The sequence below is a fragment of the Vicugna pacos genome, chromosome 3, assembly GCF_048564905.1.
Source record: "Vicugna pacos chromosome 3, VicPac4, whole genome shotgun sequence".
Taxonomy (NCBI): domain Eukaryota; kingdom Metazoa; phylum Chordata; class Mammalia; order Artiodactyla; family Camelidae; genus Vicugna; species Vicugna pacos.
In genome coordinates this window covers 75154977-75170169 of record NC_132989.1, presented here as the reverse complement: position 1 = coordinate 75170169, position 15193 = coordinate 75154977, and the positions used below count along the sequence as shown (strand labels likewise).

Below are 15193 nucleotides of genomic sequence, written 5' to 3'. Positions count from 1 at the left end.
CTTTCTGTGCCCAGTTTCTTTATCTGTAAAGTGAGAGAGACGGCACGAAACCTGCCTCATAGGGGGCTGTGGAGACTGAATGAATGCATATGTGTAAAGCACTTGAACCTGTGCAGGTTTCATAACAAGTGCCGTGAGCTGTTATCACTCTCCCTCTTTGTTTCCACGTGCCATGTTTCTGTGGATGAGCTTCCCCAGCCACCTCTTCTGCGGGAAAGTGGTACTTAGGGCCAGAGCCACTCCCTGCCAGGTCAAGAAAAACCTGTCCCTGTAGGGAGACCCCTCTTCTGAAATCTCGCCTGGTGAACAGTCAGTATCTCCAGAGCGTCTCCCTAGCGCAGAAGCATGTGAACTTGGCCTGCCTCAAACTATTGGCTCTTATGTTCCTTTGGATGATACTACTTTGAGCCTGACATGTGGTCTTATAGCCTTCTGCAGGGTAGTCTGCTGGTAAGCCCAGAAGTTTCTGAACCCCCTTCCGAGAAAGGATGAACGAGGAAAGGCTTGGCAAAGCCACCTCTGTCTAAGAATTGAGCTTTGTGATGGGTGGAATACTGTGTTTTTAGTATTACATGGGAATTGGTGAGGGAATGCCCCCAGCCTGAGGGGAACGTTAGGACACAGTTTTAATGGGGTCCAGCATGGCTTGTGGAAAGGACGGGGTGTTCGGGGTGTTGGGGGAGGGGTTGCCAATATTCATGGCCAGGTAGACGATTTGGGAAACAGGTGCATGCATGTTCTTTTTTTCCTTCGAATTCATGAACTGAAAAAATAGCTGGAATCTCCAGCTCTTTGCCATGGAATTGTGTGGTGGAGTCTTTCATAACATTTCAGGTTTAAAGAAGCTTTGTCCTTAGATTGCATCATTGGCCTGCACGGTTCCTCCTGTTTTTCATGTGGCAAGGTGCCTAAATTATGTACAAGATTATTAATCTTTTACAAGGCCATTGTTGACAGACCTGTAATCACGCATACGAGTCATAAATCTTGTCTTCAGTAAGTCAGCGGTGCCTGTTATATTTGGCAAGGACTTAGCAAGCACTCGCGAAACCGGAATAGTATCAGTGAGGCCCCGGGCTAGACCAGCAAGGCCTATGCCTGGATTTAGGAGACTTAGGTTTTTGTCATGATTCTGTCACTTAACTGGCTGTGTGTCTTGAAGCATCAAGTAACTTCATAACATAGAGACAGTTACCTCACTTCTCTGAGACCCAGTTTCCTTCTCTGAGAACGAGAGAGTTAAAGTAGATGCATAAGGCACCTGCCAACTCAGTAATTCAGGATTATCCAGGAAGGGAGATGAGGCACTCCCACAGGTCTGAAGTTCTGTGTTGATCAGCCTAGATCCTTTTGGGTCCTTTCAAAGTTTCTCCTCGACTTGTGGTGATGCTGGATTAGCTGATACTTAGAATGGTTAGACTGAAAGTTGCCTCAAATGGCATATCACCGGGTCAGGATAAGGAGATATCACTGAACAACAAGGCAGCACGTGCTGTATTCCTAGAGTCAGAAAGGCCCAGTGGAGATTTCATTCTGCCTCTCCTCATCTCTGAGACCCAGGTTACATCACACAGCCTTCCTGAGTCTGTTTCTTCATCTGTAAAATGGAAATCACAATGCATGCTCTGCCCACACTCCAGGGCTGATGCCTCACATAAAATAATTCATGTCAAAGTGAAGCAGTGAAGCAGAAGGCTTTTCCTTATTTGTGGAAATTCCTCTTTTATTCTCTGCATGTCCTCTTTAATAAAACACAAAATCCTCTTTAAATACCAAACTCCAATATAAAAGCCAGCAGATGCACAGCTCCCTTAAAGCAGAAAACGTGAGATAGATTTTTCAAACATATTATAGGTTAAAGAAGTGAGTAACCTACAAACCATCCTAAATTATAAGTAGTCATTCCTTCAAAATGCATTTTATTCATAAGTGAAGAAAGGAAATCTTGGTTAATATTGGGATCCAGCCACCCAGCCAAAGATGCTAGCCCATTTTAGAAAAATTGGTACTGTCAGAATACCACCTTACCTGTCCTAAAGCATTTTCTCAACACACACAGCTTGTCAAGACTCAGAGAAAAGGCTGTGTGGTAGGAGCTGGATGGGGGAGGCTGATGCGAATGGGTTTCCTTTATTCCATGAGGCTGTCTGAATACTCGGGGCTCGGTTTTGTCAGAAGTGCTGACAGTTCTGGACCTCCTCCAGCGGAGGGAACAAAGGCTGGGGTTTCTTTTGAAAATTTTTTCTGAGCAGTGAGATTGTCCAACAGAGTTTCCTTGATAAAGGGCTCATTATCTATCGGTGTGACTTTGCCCTTAATTTTTATGCTGGCTGTGCCAACGTGAGCATCTTTAAGCAAATCCTTTCGCCCAGGCAGCTGTAACAGCACCCTCACAATTTGCGCCAGCTCTCAAAGCTTGGGTGTAGGATTAAATCCACTATGGGCTAAATTTTCAGTGTGTTGAATTACCAAGAAATATAGTTTATTAACTGGCTTTTCATCATATTTACACTTCTTGTTACTTTTCAAATGCAAGCCCATTTTAAATTAAAACAAAATAGTAGAATGCTTCAGAATTGCTTCCTTAGCTTAACTGACACATGCGTATCGATCTAAGTGGGTTGCTTTTGTTGGAGGAAGATGGCTCTAGAACTTTGGGAAAAGGTAACTCTGTGAATAAGAAATCCATGTTAACAGTGAATACATGATAAATCAGTCTGAGAGAGACAGAGAGTCTGTCAGTGGTGATGGAGGAAATCTTGCATCACCCAAGTCTAAACCAGGTGGTTATTTTGGTGTCTAAGAGGCAGGACTAGAATGTGATGGTAGCCCAGGAAGCTGAACCCTAACTGGGTGCACTGTAAGCTTTGTAAAAGAATTTTAATCAAGTAAGGTAGCTTCATGGAGTCTACACAAAGGGAAGTCAGGGAGTAAGAGCAGGACAGTACAGGAAGAATGTTCCTGAGGTAGGGCATAGAATCGCTCTGCTCACTAGGGAGGGGTGCTCCATTTGATATCTGGGAAACTTCAGTAAGGTTTTCCAAAGCCAGGCTGAAACTATCCTCCAGCCTCCCCACCACCATGTACGCTGAATGTTTTTGAGGTTTACCTACATTGTAGCATGTATCAGCACTTCATTCCTTTTTATGGCCAAATAATATTTCATTGTTTGTCAGTACCACATTTTGTTCACTCATTTGTCTCTTCATGAACACGTGTAGTTTCCAGCTTTGGGCTCTTGTGAACAATGCTGTTATGAACATTGCACACAAGTATCTAATTGAATGAATTCCTTCTCATTGTGGTTTTAATTTGCATTTCCCTAATAACTAAAGATGATGAGCTTATTTGCCATCCATATATATTCTTGGATAAAGTGTTCACATAAATCTTTTGTCCATTTTTAAAAACTGTTGTTTGCTTTTTAAAGTTATTATATGGTGAGAGTTCCTAACGTATTCTGAATAAGTCCTTTGTTGTATATATATTTTGCAAATATTTTCTCCAAGATGTGGCTTTTAATTTTCACAACAGTATTTTTTGAGGAGTAAAGTTTTCCAATTTTGATAATATCCAATTGATTGATTTTCTTTTATAATTCATGCTTTCTCTGTCCTAATATGTAGGCAATCTTTTCTAAACCTGTATTCTCTTTCAGACATTTGTAGGTCAAAGCTCAACTACATGTAGGTCTGTGATCCATTTCCAGTCAGTTTTTTATATGGGGGGTTACCAGCGTCAAGGTTCATTTTTCCTTGCACAAAGCTTTCCAGTTGCTCCATGCTGGGTAATGTTTTCACACTACTTGTGGATGGGCAGCATGGGTCGTCCTGTTGCTCTGTCCTTGGTTCTGCCTCTGACTTAATCAGACCCTCAGAGTTCTGTCTGAACAGCTCTTGCCTTCTGTTGCTTTAACAGTCACAAATACAAGAATTTCGCATTGAGCTCCTTTTCACCCTCCAGACCTTTCTCCATTATTGAGTGTCCTCTATGTACCAGAAGTCTCGTAGTTGGTGAAGTTGTACAAAAATAAAAGTGGCCCTTGCAGTCCAGAAAATAACTACACAAAGTGTTCTCTGTATGTTTCATATTTTATTAACTGAGATTGTATTGTAACTTTTTTTTTTAAAAAAAGTCCAGCTTCTTATTACAGGGGATTTTAAGAGCAGATACTGAGTAGAACTAACTGAAACTATCACTAATGTGGCTCATTGTCTTCCATCTCATGCTAGTTGATTTCTTTAGTCTTATTCTCAAAGTAGGAGGACAGAAGAGCTGAAAGAGATAAGAATGCCCAGACCATAGATATGACAAGAGAACTCCGAGTATAGGTGATTACGATCTGACGTGCTCTCGGGGTCCGATCAGGAAGCTGCCTCTCCTTCTAATCCTTCAGCATGGTTAACAGTATGTACAAGCTCAAAAACAACCAAATGAGAATTCTAGAACTGTTGGCCTTTTGAATTCTTACTCTGTTTAGCCAATAATTTTTTTCATGTTTTGCTTAATATGTATTTAACCTGGTTAACTCACAGAAAGTGGAAAATTTTAAGCTAACTAATACACAGATAGATTTTTCTCCCATTTCAGTTATCAGGGCAGGAGATAGGGAAAATAAAAATAAGGGGCAAGACTCCAGAGTATTTTGCTCCGGGGTTGCCAGCAGCACTGGTATCTCACCCATTACCAATGTGCAGTTACTGAATGCCTGTAGCGTTTGGTATTGTAGAGAGCAGAAGATTCAGAATACATGAGTCTTGAGATGAACAGTTTGACCTTCGAACAAGCTGGTTCTCTTCTTGGGTGTCCTTCCTTTTTTTTTTTTTTTTCTTTTTCTTTTCCTTTAGGCCCACTTAATTTTATGATGTACAGCATCATAAAACCATAAACTGGTGGTCATAACGCTTCTGTGCCCTAACCCAGCTCTCAAAAAATGTTGAATGAATTGCCAGCATTTAATAATTGGGAAATTACCCATAAAAAATGTGGATTTCCAGCTTCTCTTTGAAAATTGGAAGGTCTAGCAAATCTGGGCTCTCATTCCTGTGTGGCGAACAGTCAGCTAAACTCTAGTACCAGCTGCCCCCATTTAAGACCAGCCATTTAGGCTCCAGTCTCTCTCCAGTTGGCTTTCCTGATTGTACCTTTCCTACCTGGATCCCTCAAGACAGTAGTTCTTAAATCTGGCTTCAGACATTGGAATCACATGAGGAACTTTAAAAGTTACTGATGCCTGTGTTCCAGCTCCTAAAGAGTTTGATATAATCCACCTGGTGTGTGATCCAGGCACTGGGATTTTTATAAGCCCCCCCTTGGCAACTTCCAATGTGTAACGAAAATTGAGGACCCCTGTTTAAGAGTATCTCAAAGTTTAACTTGCATATGAGTCATCTGGGGACCTTGTGAAACGGCAGATTGTGATTCAGCCTGCTGGGTCTGGGATTCTGCATGTCTAACAAGCTCCTCTGTGCCCACGCTGCTAGTCTATGGATCTCTCTTTGAGGGCTCAAAGACTTTTGTTTTTATTTTATGTTGATTTTGAGCTCTAAACTACAGACTTAGGTTTCAGGTCTAATGGAAGCTTGTCCTAGCACTCATGTTAATGAAGTAGCTGGCATGATAGTGGTATAGGAGAACGTCCTACTGGTCTTTGGGGAGAGTACTTCTCAGCCTGATGTGGTCACTGAAGGGCTTTCAGTGGCCCTTGTTTCCCATGGTCTGCCTTCCGAGCCACCTTTACTGTCACCGGTCATAAGTGACAACCCCCTCCCTTTGGCAAACCATACGTCCTCTGATATTTTGAGTTCTTTGACGGTGGCACTGCCTGCCAGGCAGTTTGGCTGTTACTGGTTGAACAGTACTGTGTGCGCACATATTTGAGCATTTTATTGCAGTGGTTTCAGTTTGTGTTCCCAGATGCCCTAGGCCTGGAGCAGTGGTTCTCAAACCCTAGTGTGCTACTTGGAAGGCATATTAAAGTAGATCCATAGGCTCCATCCCCAGCATGCCTGATTCAGTAAAGAGAGAATCTGCATGTCCAACAAGTGCCCAGGAGGTAATGCCATGGCTGGTCCAAAGACCTAGAGACTCCCTTGGTCTCATCACATGGCTTCTCTAGCAGTTACATTTTGGGAATCCAGGTAAAATTTTATTAAAGAAAAAGTTTTTTTTTAAGTTTGAATATGGTGGTTTTGGTACTTTTTGCTTTTCTTAGTTCATAGAAATTAATAGAAAATGAAAGTAAATAAAAATTTGAATGTTAGTGTTATGGCAGGGAGTTACCAATTCAATAGAGATAAAACAAAGACAAAAATGATTCGGTTTATGGAAACTCTTATTGACCTTCCATGCAACACTCTTTGGACTTATATGTTGAAATATGATAGAAACGATTTCAGAAAATACCACATATACTGGAAATAATTTGCTGAAGGCTGTCTAGAAAAGGAAGCTTGATTAAAGATTTCATGCTGTTTTTAGGCTTGGGAGGAAGAGAACCCCACTGTAGCAGCACCTAAGTGTCTTTCCAGGAACTCATCCTGTGTAAAAGGAGGCAGCTAGTGAGGTTTCTTCAGATCCAAGCCTGAAGGAAATACGGCAAACATCACAGCAATTACGTCTCAGCTTACTGGACTGAATCAGAGTAATTCTGTCACAGGGTGAGACACCTCATTTCATTTACAAAGCTCAGACAAAAAATACATGAGGTCCTACATTTCACGTGTAATGTAGGGAGGGAATGAGGTAGCTTGGTAAACTTCATATTTACTTTAGATAAAGTGAGAGTCTTAAACATTTAGGTAGCTGTCTACTTTTGTATCTCCACTTCAAGAAACATGTTTGAATAACAAAAACGTCAGGGTCTGAATAAGCTGAAGTAGAACTAACTTGTCAGTTAGAATGTGAGTCACCTCTACAAATGATCACATTTCCTAAGGACAGTCAATAAATTTCAGAATATTCTTTCCTCTATTTCCAACGCCCAGAGAAATAAATCACCAAATTCAAAGTTTAAGTCTAAGTGCTTGGTTAAAAAAAATAAGTAATATTCTTGCAAGGAAATTGGGAAAAGGGCTTTAGGGCAAGTAGGTTGGGCGGGTGCAGGTCTCAAAACCGCAGAAGGAGGAATCTGGGAAGAGCTTTTTTAAAAAGCGGACTCTTAAATGTTTTAATGGGCGAAAGAGGAACACAGGGTGCTGGCATCCTATCCTACCGTCAGCGGAAGGTTTGAACAACAACAGATTTTTCTTGAGCAACTTAAGTAATGACTACTAGCTGAAGAATCTGCATTTGAAAACTAACAAATTTAAGGGACCATACAGTTCACGTGAGCTTCCTCCACCGACCACACGAACAACCAGGGGGGCCGAGGTCTGCCTGAGCAACCTACATTCGCTCTGTCATCTCAGGACTGGGAGGGATCAGACAACGTGCGCCCTCCTCGTAAAACTCTGTGCCCTTCTGGCAGGCCCGCCCGACTCCGGGTGGCGGCGGTGCCAGGCTCCTGGAGTTTGCGGCAGGCTGCGGGCGCTCGTCCGTCCGGTTCACCCTTTCACCGCTCCTTCACCCCCTGGCGCCACGCGGGGTGGCGTGGTTTTCCCGCCCACTCCCGTGGCTGTGCTAGCGAGGCCGGGAATTGCAGGGCCTCCCCTCTTTGGCGAGCCTGGAATCCGAGTCCTCCCCGCCCCAGCCACTCTGCTAGGGCCCTGGGGGCTCGAAAAGGGCTGGGGTTTGTTTATTCACTCCGATTAAAGACGCAGCCTCTAAGTCTGAACTTGTCGATCTCCCCCAGCCTCATCGCCTCTGGTCCCGGTGACTCCCAGCAGCTGGCTTGGCCGCAGGCGGGCGCAGACCAGAGCGCTCTGCTCGGCCGCCCAGGGTATCCCCGGGGCTGGAGGGCGGAAGGCGAGCGCGAAGGCAGGAAGGGTCCTTAAGGCCGAAGCTCCGCCCCGCCGGCCGCCGGCTCGGAAGCCGGCTCTGTGAATGGCAGCGGCGGAGGGCGCGGTGCCAGCGGAGAGGGGCGGAGACGCGGGCGCTGGTTGGTGCGGGCCCGGGGGCGGGACTCGCGGGGAGGGGCCGGGGGCGGGGCCGGCGTCTGGCGCTGGAGCTGCGGGCGCACGGAGAGAGGAGTCGCCAGCAGCTGGAGCGGAGTTGGAGGAAGCAGCGCCCGCAGCCGGGGCGGCAGACAAGCGGGTCGGAGACAGCAAGCTCGGGTTGGGAACGGCCGTTGGGTCGGAGTCGGGTCAGGGGCACGTCGAAGCCGTGCGCGCAGGAGGCCGCCGCTGCAGCCTGGGCCCCGCTGAGGAAGGAAGCCAGCCGGCTGGGGAGGTAGGCGGCGGCAGCGGGTCCGGGTGTGTGCCCTGGAGGGGGAGGCGGTGTGTGCGCGCGCGGCTACCGCCGCTCTCTTCCTGTCACCAGCAGTCGCTTCTCCTGCTCAGCGGAGCCGAGGAAGGTGGGCCGCCCGCTGTTCTCACGGCCGCCTGCATCTCCTGCCCGCCGGGCAGCCGCGGGCCCCCCTCGCGGCCGGCGTCCTGCTTGCTCTCGGCCACTTCCCGGCTCCCGTTTCCCCGGTCGTCTTCCGAGGTGATTGTGCACGCCGCCGGGTGCATTCGTCCCCGCAGTTGCAGGCGACCTCGGGCTTCTGCCACCCCTCCGTTGCCGTACACTTCTAAGGGTGCCTACCGTCACCTTGCTGCCGTTTTCCGGGGCCCTTCATCAGAGGAGAGCGCCCTGGCCGCTGCCTTTGCGTTAGCGTTTAGGAGCGTTGCCTTCCTCCGCGCCTCCGGCTGCACCCGGGTGGCTGCCCGGGCCCTTCCCCGGGGCGGGCGGGGCGGTGGGGTCCCCGGAGCTCGCCCCCAGCCCCCGCCCTCCGAAGTTTGCTTCCCTCCTCTTCCGGGGTGGGGGAAGTGCGCCTCGGGGCGGCGGGTCCCTGTGGCCCTAACCCGGCGTGTGGTGCCGGCCGGGCCCGGGCAGGTTACTGGAGGCATATTTAATGTGGTCTTGGGAACAGCCCGAAATCCAGCTTTTTGTGACCCGGGGTGAGACTGGAGGGACTTGCCCGGCAATATGGAGCCGGCTAGAGAGAGCGAGAGAGCGTGCAAGCCCGTGCTGAGAGATCGTGGGGAATTGTCTGGAAACCACAGCTCTCACGCTCACTTCCCAAGGGCAGAAACTGCCCCGCAGATCACAAGACAAAGAGAACAGGAAAGCTCAGGCCAGCCACTCGAGTGCAGAAATGTATTTTGGTAACCAGAATTCTAGCATGAAATGTAAGGGTGTGAGCGGAATGGCTGTTACATGTTGAATGCAGAATGTGTGTGAACTGGATTTGGGAAGATTCTTGTCTGGGCGCAGTTAATACCAGAAAGGTCTCACTTTTACCGTTAATCCCTGGTGGAGCTGTAGCGCTATTGGTATCTGAGTATGAGCTGACTCTTTATTTTGGGGTTTTATGACTTTAGAAGCGATAAGGTCTCCCCCTCCACCCCCCTAGTTTTTTCCTCTTTGTCAGTCAGTACGAAGTACGAATGGATGAAGCAGTTCCGGGTTTTGAATGTAGCATAAGATTGTCATTTCAGTGCGATGAGGTTGGAGTTTTAGTTGTTAGGTGGGACATTCACGAAGTTAGTGACCCAGGTGTTATGTGGAATGGGTTTTTAATGTTTCATTAGCTTATGCTGCATTTGATAACTTTAAAGAGGTTAAGTATTAGCTGGCAAAGGGACACGTTTATTTCTGAGGCAGGCTATCAGTAGTGGTGCAAATCACTGGGAATTTGGTGACTTTTGCCCAGGAGGCCACACACATCTTTGAAAAAGAAAAAAAAAAAAGGCACCCTCCTGCCCATAATATTTTGGTAGATTGCACTGTTCTTGAAATAGTTTTTAAAAAGCAGTAGGTGATAGTTTTCTTAGGGACTAAAGTTACTTTAACTTGAAGAGCAAGTGTTTTTGACATTACAAAGGAAATCACCCTAGATGATTTAGAGAATCCCTCTAAAGTTTGGAAAGGTGTGCTTGGTTCAAAATCAAGGTTTAAACTGGAAAGGCCAGTGGAGGAGGCTCCCTGCCTTGCAGAAGTGTTGGGTTATGTCACTGCTGGCCTCTTCAGTTTCATATGCCAATTGCAGCTAGCAACTAGACAGCTGAACTTTTTTCCTTAAAGTGTACAGGTTTTTGTGATTGGAAGAAAGTTTTATGTATCTGATATTGCCTTTCAAAGTGTGATGTGCATTTGCTTTGTAACTTTCATCTCGATTTGGGACCTGTGCTTGTCAATTGCATAACAGATATTTACATTGTACACACTACTATCTGCTATTTTATCTGCTTTTGTAAAATGATATCACTCTTTTTTCACCTCTGTGATGCTAATGGCCAGTATGAAAAAGCATTTCACTTCCCATTGATTAATTATATTGTCTTTCTATAGTTATTTCTTGAAATTTAAATTTATTAAGAACAGTAAGGCCCCACAGCATAAAGTTGGTTTTGGGAAACAAGTCATACAATAAGTCACAAGTGATGAATATTGACATGGTGATGGTAGTATGCATTTATCTGCTGGAAATGTTAAGTGCACCTCGGCTATTTTTGAAGGGTTTTGTATCTTAAGCACAAGCCTGCTCCCCATATGCAAATTTTGTGTTAAAAGTGTTGCCCAGACCTTTAATTAAAATCTTCCATGACTGTCTGTAATTCTTAGGCTAGTATGTTGGTCAAAAATCTTCTTTTTTTCTCAGGTGGTTCAAGGGAGTATTCTAAAAAGGCATCCACTCAGAAAGATGGCCCACATGCTCATTAAAACAGTAACAGTTCTAGTTCAACTTGCATTGTTTGCATTTTGTGATAGGCAAAATGGGTTTTATTGAATAAAGAGATGATAAATGAGGAGGTTGGAAAAAAATGATTTCATGGTCAAGTAGAATATAGAAAGCCGAGATAATGTTTGCATTTCGTGTTTTGCTTTTAATACTCCCACAATTGAGGTGTACACATTGCAGAAGAAAAAGGGAAGTGCTTTTTGCAGTACATTCTATATTTTAGGTGGGCTCCCCACAGCTCTTCATCTTTTGGAAGACACAGGGATTTGCCAAGGAAGGCAAGAGACGGGAGCATCTTAGTGAAGCCCTCAGAAGACAAGAAGTTACTTATCCCTGGAAGGAAGGGGTTATCACTTAGTTTTTACCTTAGAAGGCATGATATAAATTATATAAGAGCTTTTAATAAAAAACTTAGGTTGTAATTAATTTTTAAAATATTTGTGCTATTGACTGCTTTTTTCCTCCTGCCTCCTCCACCTACACCCTAATGTGATTACCTGCCATGATTCTGCCAGCGCTTATTGGAATTATTTGCTTAAAAGAGTGGCAATTAAAGACCATTTCATGTACATTATGCCAAATGAGCTGAAAATAGACTATGTAATTACTCCTAAATGTGTCTGTTGGAGTGATGTTAGGGTTTTTTTGTTTGTTTGCTTATTTGAAAGAAAATGAATATAGTATATCTTTTGCTAAATTAAAAAAAAAATCCTACTATCGAAGCATCTTTGGAGATTTTATCCTCCCAGCATTGTTCTCCTTAAAGTAAATTGAATACGTACCCACAGGCACATGTAGTCAATATAGTTTTCATGTTAACAGTCACCGCAGAGAGCGTTGAAGTCACAGGGTTCTGGCAGAAGTGTGAGGAGACTCCACCAGTGGGCAGAGCGGGTGAATGCAGTGCGGTGCCTGGCGGGAGTGCTTTGCCTCTTTCCTTCCTCGCTGGACGCCCCCAGTGATCCAGACCCAAACCCGGGGCTCAGCCCCAAGAGTTAGGACTATAACAGAGGACGCAGCTGCCTTCAGTCCCTGCAGGGTTGCGTTAGTGCTGTCAACTTTTCTCTTTGAGGCCAGCTAGGGAGCAGCCACCAAACCCTGCCTGAGAGGAATGTTGTCCCCTGACTCCACCCCCTGCCTCACACCACCCTCTCCCACAGCCCTGGCCCCTCCCAGGTCTCTCTTGCCCGGACCTCTCTAGAGCCACCCTCTGCCTCCAGGACTAGATGGGCAAAGTCCACAAGCAGCCCTTATCTGTCCGTCAATTTACCTTGAAAAGGAGTTAAAGAAACAGCAGAGACTAGTTTTATTTTGGCTAACTTCAGGATTCTTTTAGTACACTTTGCAGCACTTAGAAGCAGTGCAAAAGAAAATTCCTGACAAGTGTTCTGGTTTTTTTTTTTTTTTTAATTTTTTCTATTTTTTTAAATTGAAGTATAGTCAGTTTACAATGTTGCATCAATTTCTGGTGTACAGGATAATGTTTCAGTCATACATATACATACATATATTCCTTTTCATATTTTTTTCGTTATAGATTACTACAGGATATTGACTATGAATTGTATAAGTGACAGGAAGTGGCATTCAATACTAATAGTAATGGTAGTAGTAATGGTAGTAGTAATAATACTGCTCTTAAGACCATGGCTGCAATTTACTAGCTGTGGAACTTAAGACAAATCATTTAACTACTCTGTGCATGTTTTCCCATCTGTAAAATGGAGATAATAATTGTACCTAGGATGGGTGTAAGCATTAATGAATTGATATGTGCCAAACTCGAAGGACTGTGCCTGGCCCTTCGTGATCACTCTGTTGGTGTTAATTATAGTAAGCTCTAATTAGCGAGCATAGAGCTAAATCTTTGTATAAATAATTTTCTTTAATCCTCGTAATCACCCTCTGAGGTGTAAATTTGCTTGTTGCATCTGCCTCATAGATGATAAAATGGTACAGAGAGGTTTCAGTAACTTGCTGAAAGTTAAAAAATCTCTAGGCACCAGTGGGGACAACCATCTGAGTGTGAAGCCCAGTGCTTGTGCTCACCTTAAGAATTTTACACAATAGCATTGTTTCTTCACAAGAGGAGGGACTTGGGATCATCTCCTTCCGTCCACTAATTCCATAGCCGCCGCCTCAGGGCCTCTTCACCGTGCTGGTGCAGAGAGTGGGAATGGTCCACCCCATGGCCTCTTCTAGGTGATGGGATGTGTTTCTCAGTCCTGGAAGCCGCAGCCTCCCGATGATGACCACTCAGCCTGAGAGCTGCCTCCAGCTGGGCCTCGGTCTCTCTGCCCCTCCTGCAGTGCTCAGTGCCATCCTACCACTTACTTGGCTTTCTGGAGAAGCCCGTGTCCTTGCTGTTTGGCTGGAAATTGTCCTGTCCCCTCATGTCCCCCCACCTCCAGGGGGCTTGCCAGAAGGAGTTGTGGCCTAGACTCTCTACTTCCCTGTGATGCAGACCCAGCCCTGAGCACAGCAGCCCCAGACACGTTCTGGTTAGTTTGAAAATGAATGTAGATATTTGAGGACTGTGACTTTGGGAAGCCGCAAGCCTTCATCGTAGCCCATCATTTTATTTTGTTTTAATTGAGATAAACTTCACATCCCATGAAATTTTACCCTAAGCCCATCATTTTAGGCTGAAATTCATTATATTTAGTAGATGTTTAGTTTTAACTTTGTTCAGTTTGGTTTTCATGATTTTCACAACACCATATTTGAAAGGTGGAAAGATTAAAAAAATTTTTTTCTCGAGACTGTGAATTTAGGTGGGGGCTTGCCCTACTCAGAGCTACCACACTGATGATGGAGAGATAAAATGTAGGACCAGGGAGCCAGGAACCACTCCGTAGCTTTGCAGCTGGATTAAAGGTCCATTTCGTCTGGGACTCCTAATTTCGTGGTAGGATCAAATCACACAGTCAGGATATGTTCTTGAATTATTTAAAGTGATCGGAAAATATCCTGTATTCCTGCCTCCCCACCAAGTTTGCTAAAGCCTTGTCCTTTGTAAAAGGGGAATGAGTAAGTCAACAAAGTCAGAAGAATTTTGTTTGGTTCTCTGCCCAATGCCTGAGGGTTAGAAGGTTAAATTGAAAATTTACTTTCAGTCAGTTGTACAATAAGAAGTCATGGATTGCTACTTGTTGGGCATCTGAAACAACTTTATTTTGAGGAACAGAATGAGAATTACTCAGTATTTTAGCTGAAAGAGAAAAATCTATCCTCTGATCAATGGTATTGCAGGCAGTCTTTAGGGTTGAGAAACTGGAGCAAAATAATGTGGTGAAGGAACTTTTGGACTGTCGCATATAATGTCAAATAAGAATAAGTTAATTTGTTATTTGTTCATAGGATGCCTTTTAGACCTTTTGTTACAGTATCTTAGGCATGCACTAGCTTGGAGCCTGTATCATAAAACTGCCTTGGTTATTTGTAAACATTAAATTATGAATGATGGATATTATCCACATATAAAAACCTTGACTGGAAATAATTCTGTTGGAGCTGGGTGGAAATAGTTTAATGGACAGGCATATGTAGCCAGAGAGATTAGAGGTGCAAGCTTGTGAATCTGGGCAGCACAGAGTTTCGACTGCAGGTTGCTCACAGGACAGTAATAGACGGGCACTGCCAGCGCCCCAGGCTGCAGTCTGCTGCCGAGCGAGGGAGAAGTGGAGGGTGAGAGAAAAGAGAACCTGCCTGCCTTCTAACTGTGGTAGCCCTTGTGACTGTGGGTTGGTGTTTCATAGCTCCCAGAGGAGGAGCTGAGTTAGAAGTTGTGCAGTGAGGGGCCTGGGACAGTGGCAGAGGGGCACAGATGCCAAGAGGAATACAGGTGGCAGAAGTTTAAGCTTGTAGAGCAGAAGTGGGCAGCCTTCCAGAAGTGATGTGTCCAGTATTTTTTTATTCACCACTTGATGGACTTTTTTGGCAGGGATGCATTCTAATGAAGCCTCTTTGGAAGAGAATTTACATGGCCCAAGATGCTGGGTCTCAGACTTGAGGGGACTGCTGCCAAGTTATAATGGCTGCCTTCTGTGCAGGTGTTTTTGTGAGAGAGCCACAAACGTTCTCAGTAAGGCCACTGTCACAGAGAGTGAAAGGCAAACGTTCAGGGTCACTCTCAGAGGTCAGAGTGTGCAAGCGAGGAACCTGCATCGTTGACCCCAGGGACACATCCGAGCTGTCCATGGGCTGTCCAGGCAAGTTAAGTTTGGGCAATAGGTTTCTGTGGTGTTAAAAGTGGTGCTTCTGGAGCCCGACTGCCTGGATCTGAACTCTAGTTCCACCTCTCAGTAGCTGAGTGTTACCATGACCAAGACGCTATAAACTCTCTGCCCTTCAGTTTCCTCCTCTGTAAAG

At 45.1% G+C, this 15193-nt stretch overlaps 1 protein-coding gene across 4 annotated transcripts in view; it reads left to right on the top strand.

Moving 5' to 3' along the window:
* PIK3R1 (phosphoinositide-3-kinase regulatory subunit 1) overlaps positions 1-15193 on the top strand; it is a 562158-nt gene that overhangs the window by 471215 nt on the left and 75750 nt on the right. The window contains exon 1 of one of the 4 annotated variants that reach the window (XM_072958569.1): positions 8088-8328. The exons of 2 other annotated variants lie outside the window; for them this stretch is intronic. The gene's annotated coding sequence lies outside the window, so the exon portion shown is untranslated. Of the gene's footprint in view, positions 1-8087; positions 8329-15193 lie in introns of those variants that run through there. One more of the 4 variants, XM_006197540.4, reaches the window with a different exon arrangement.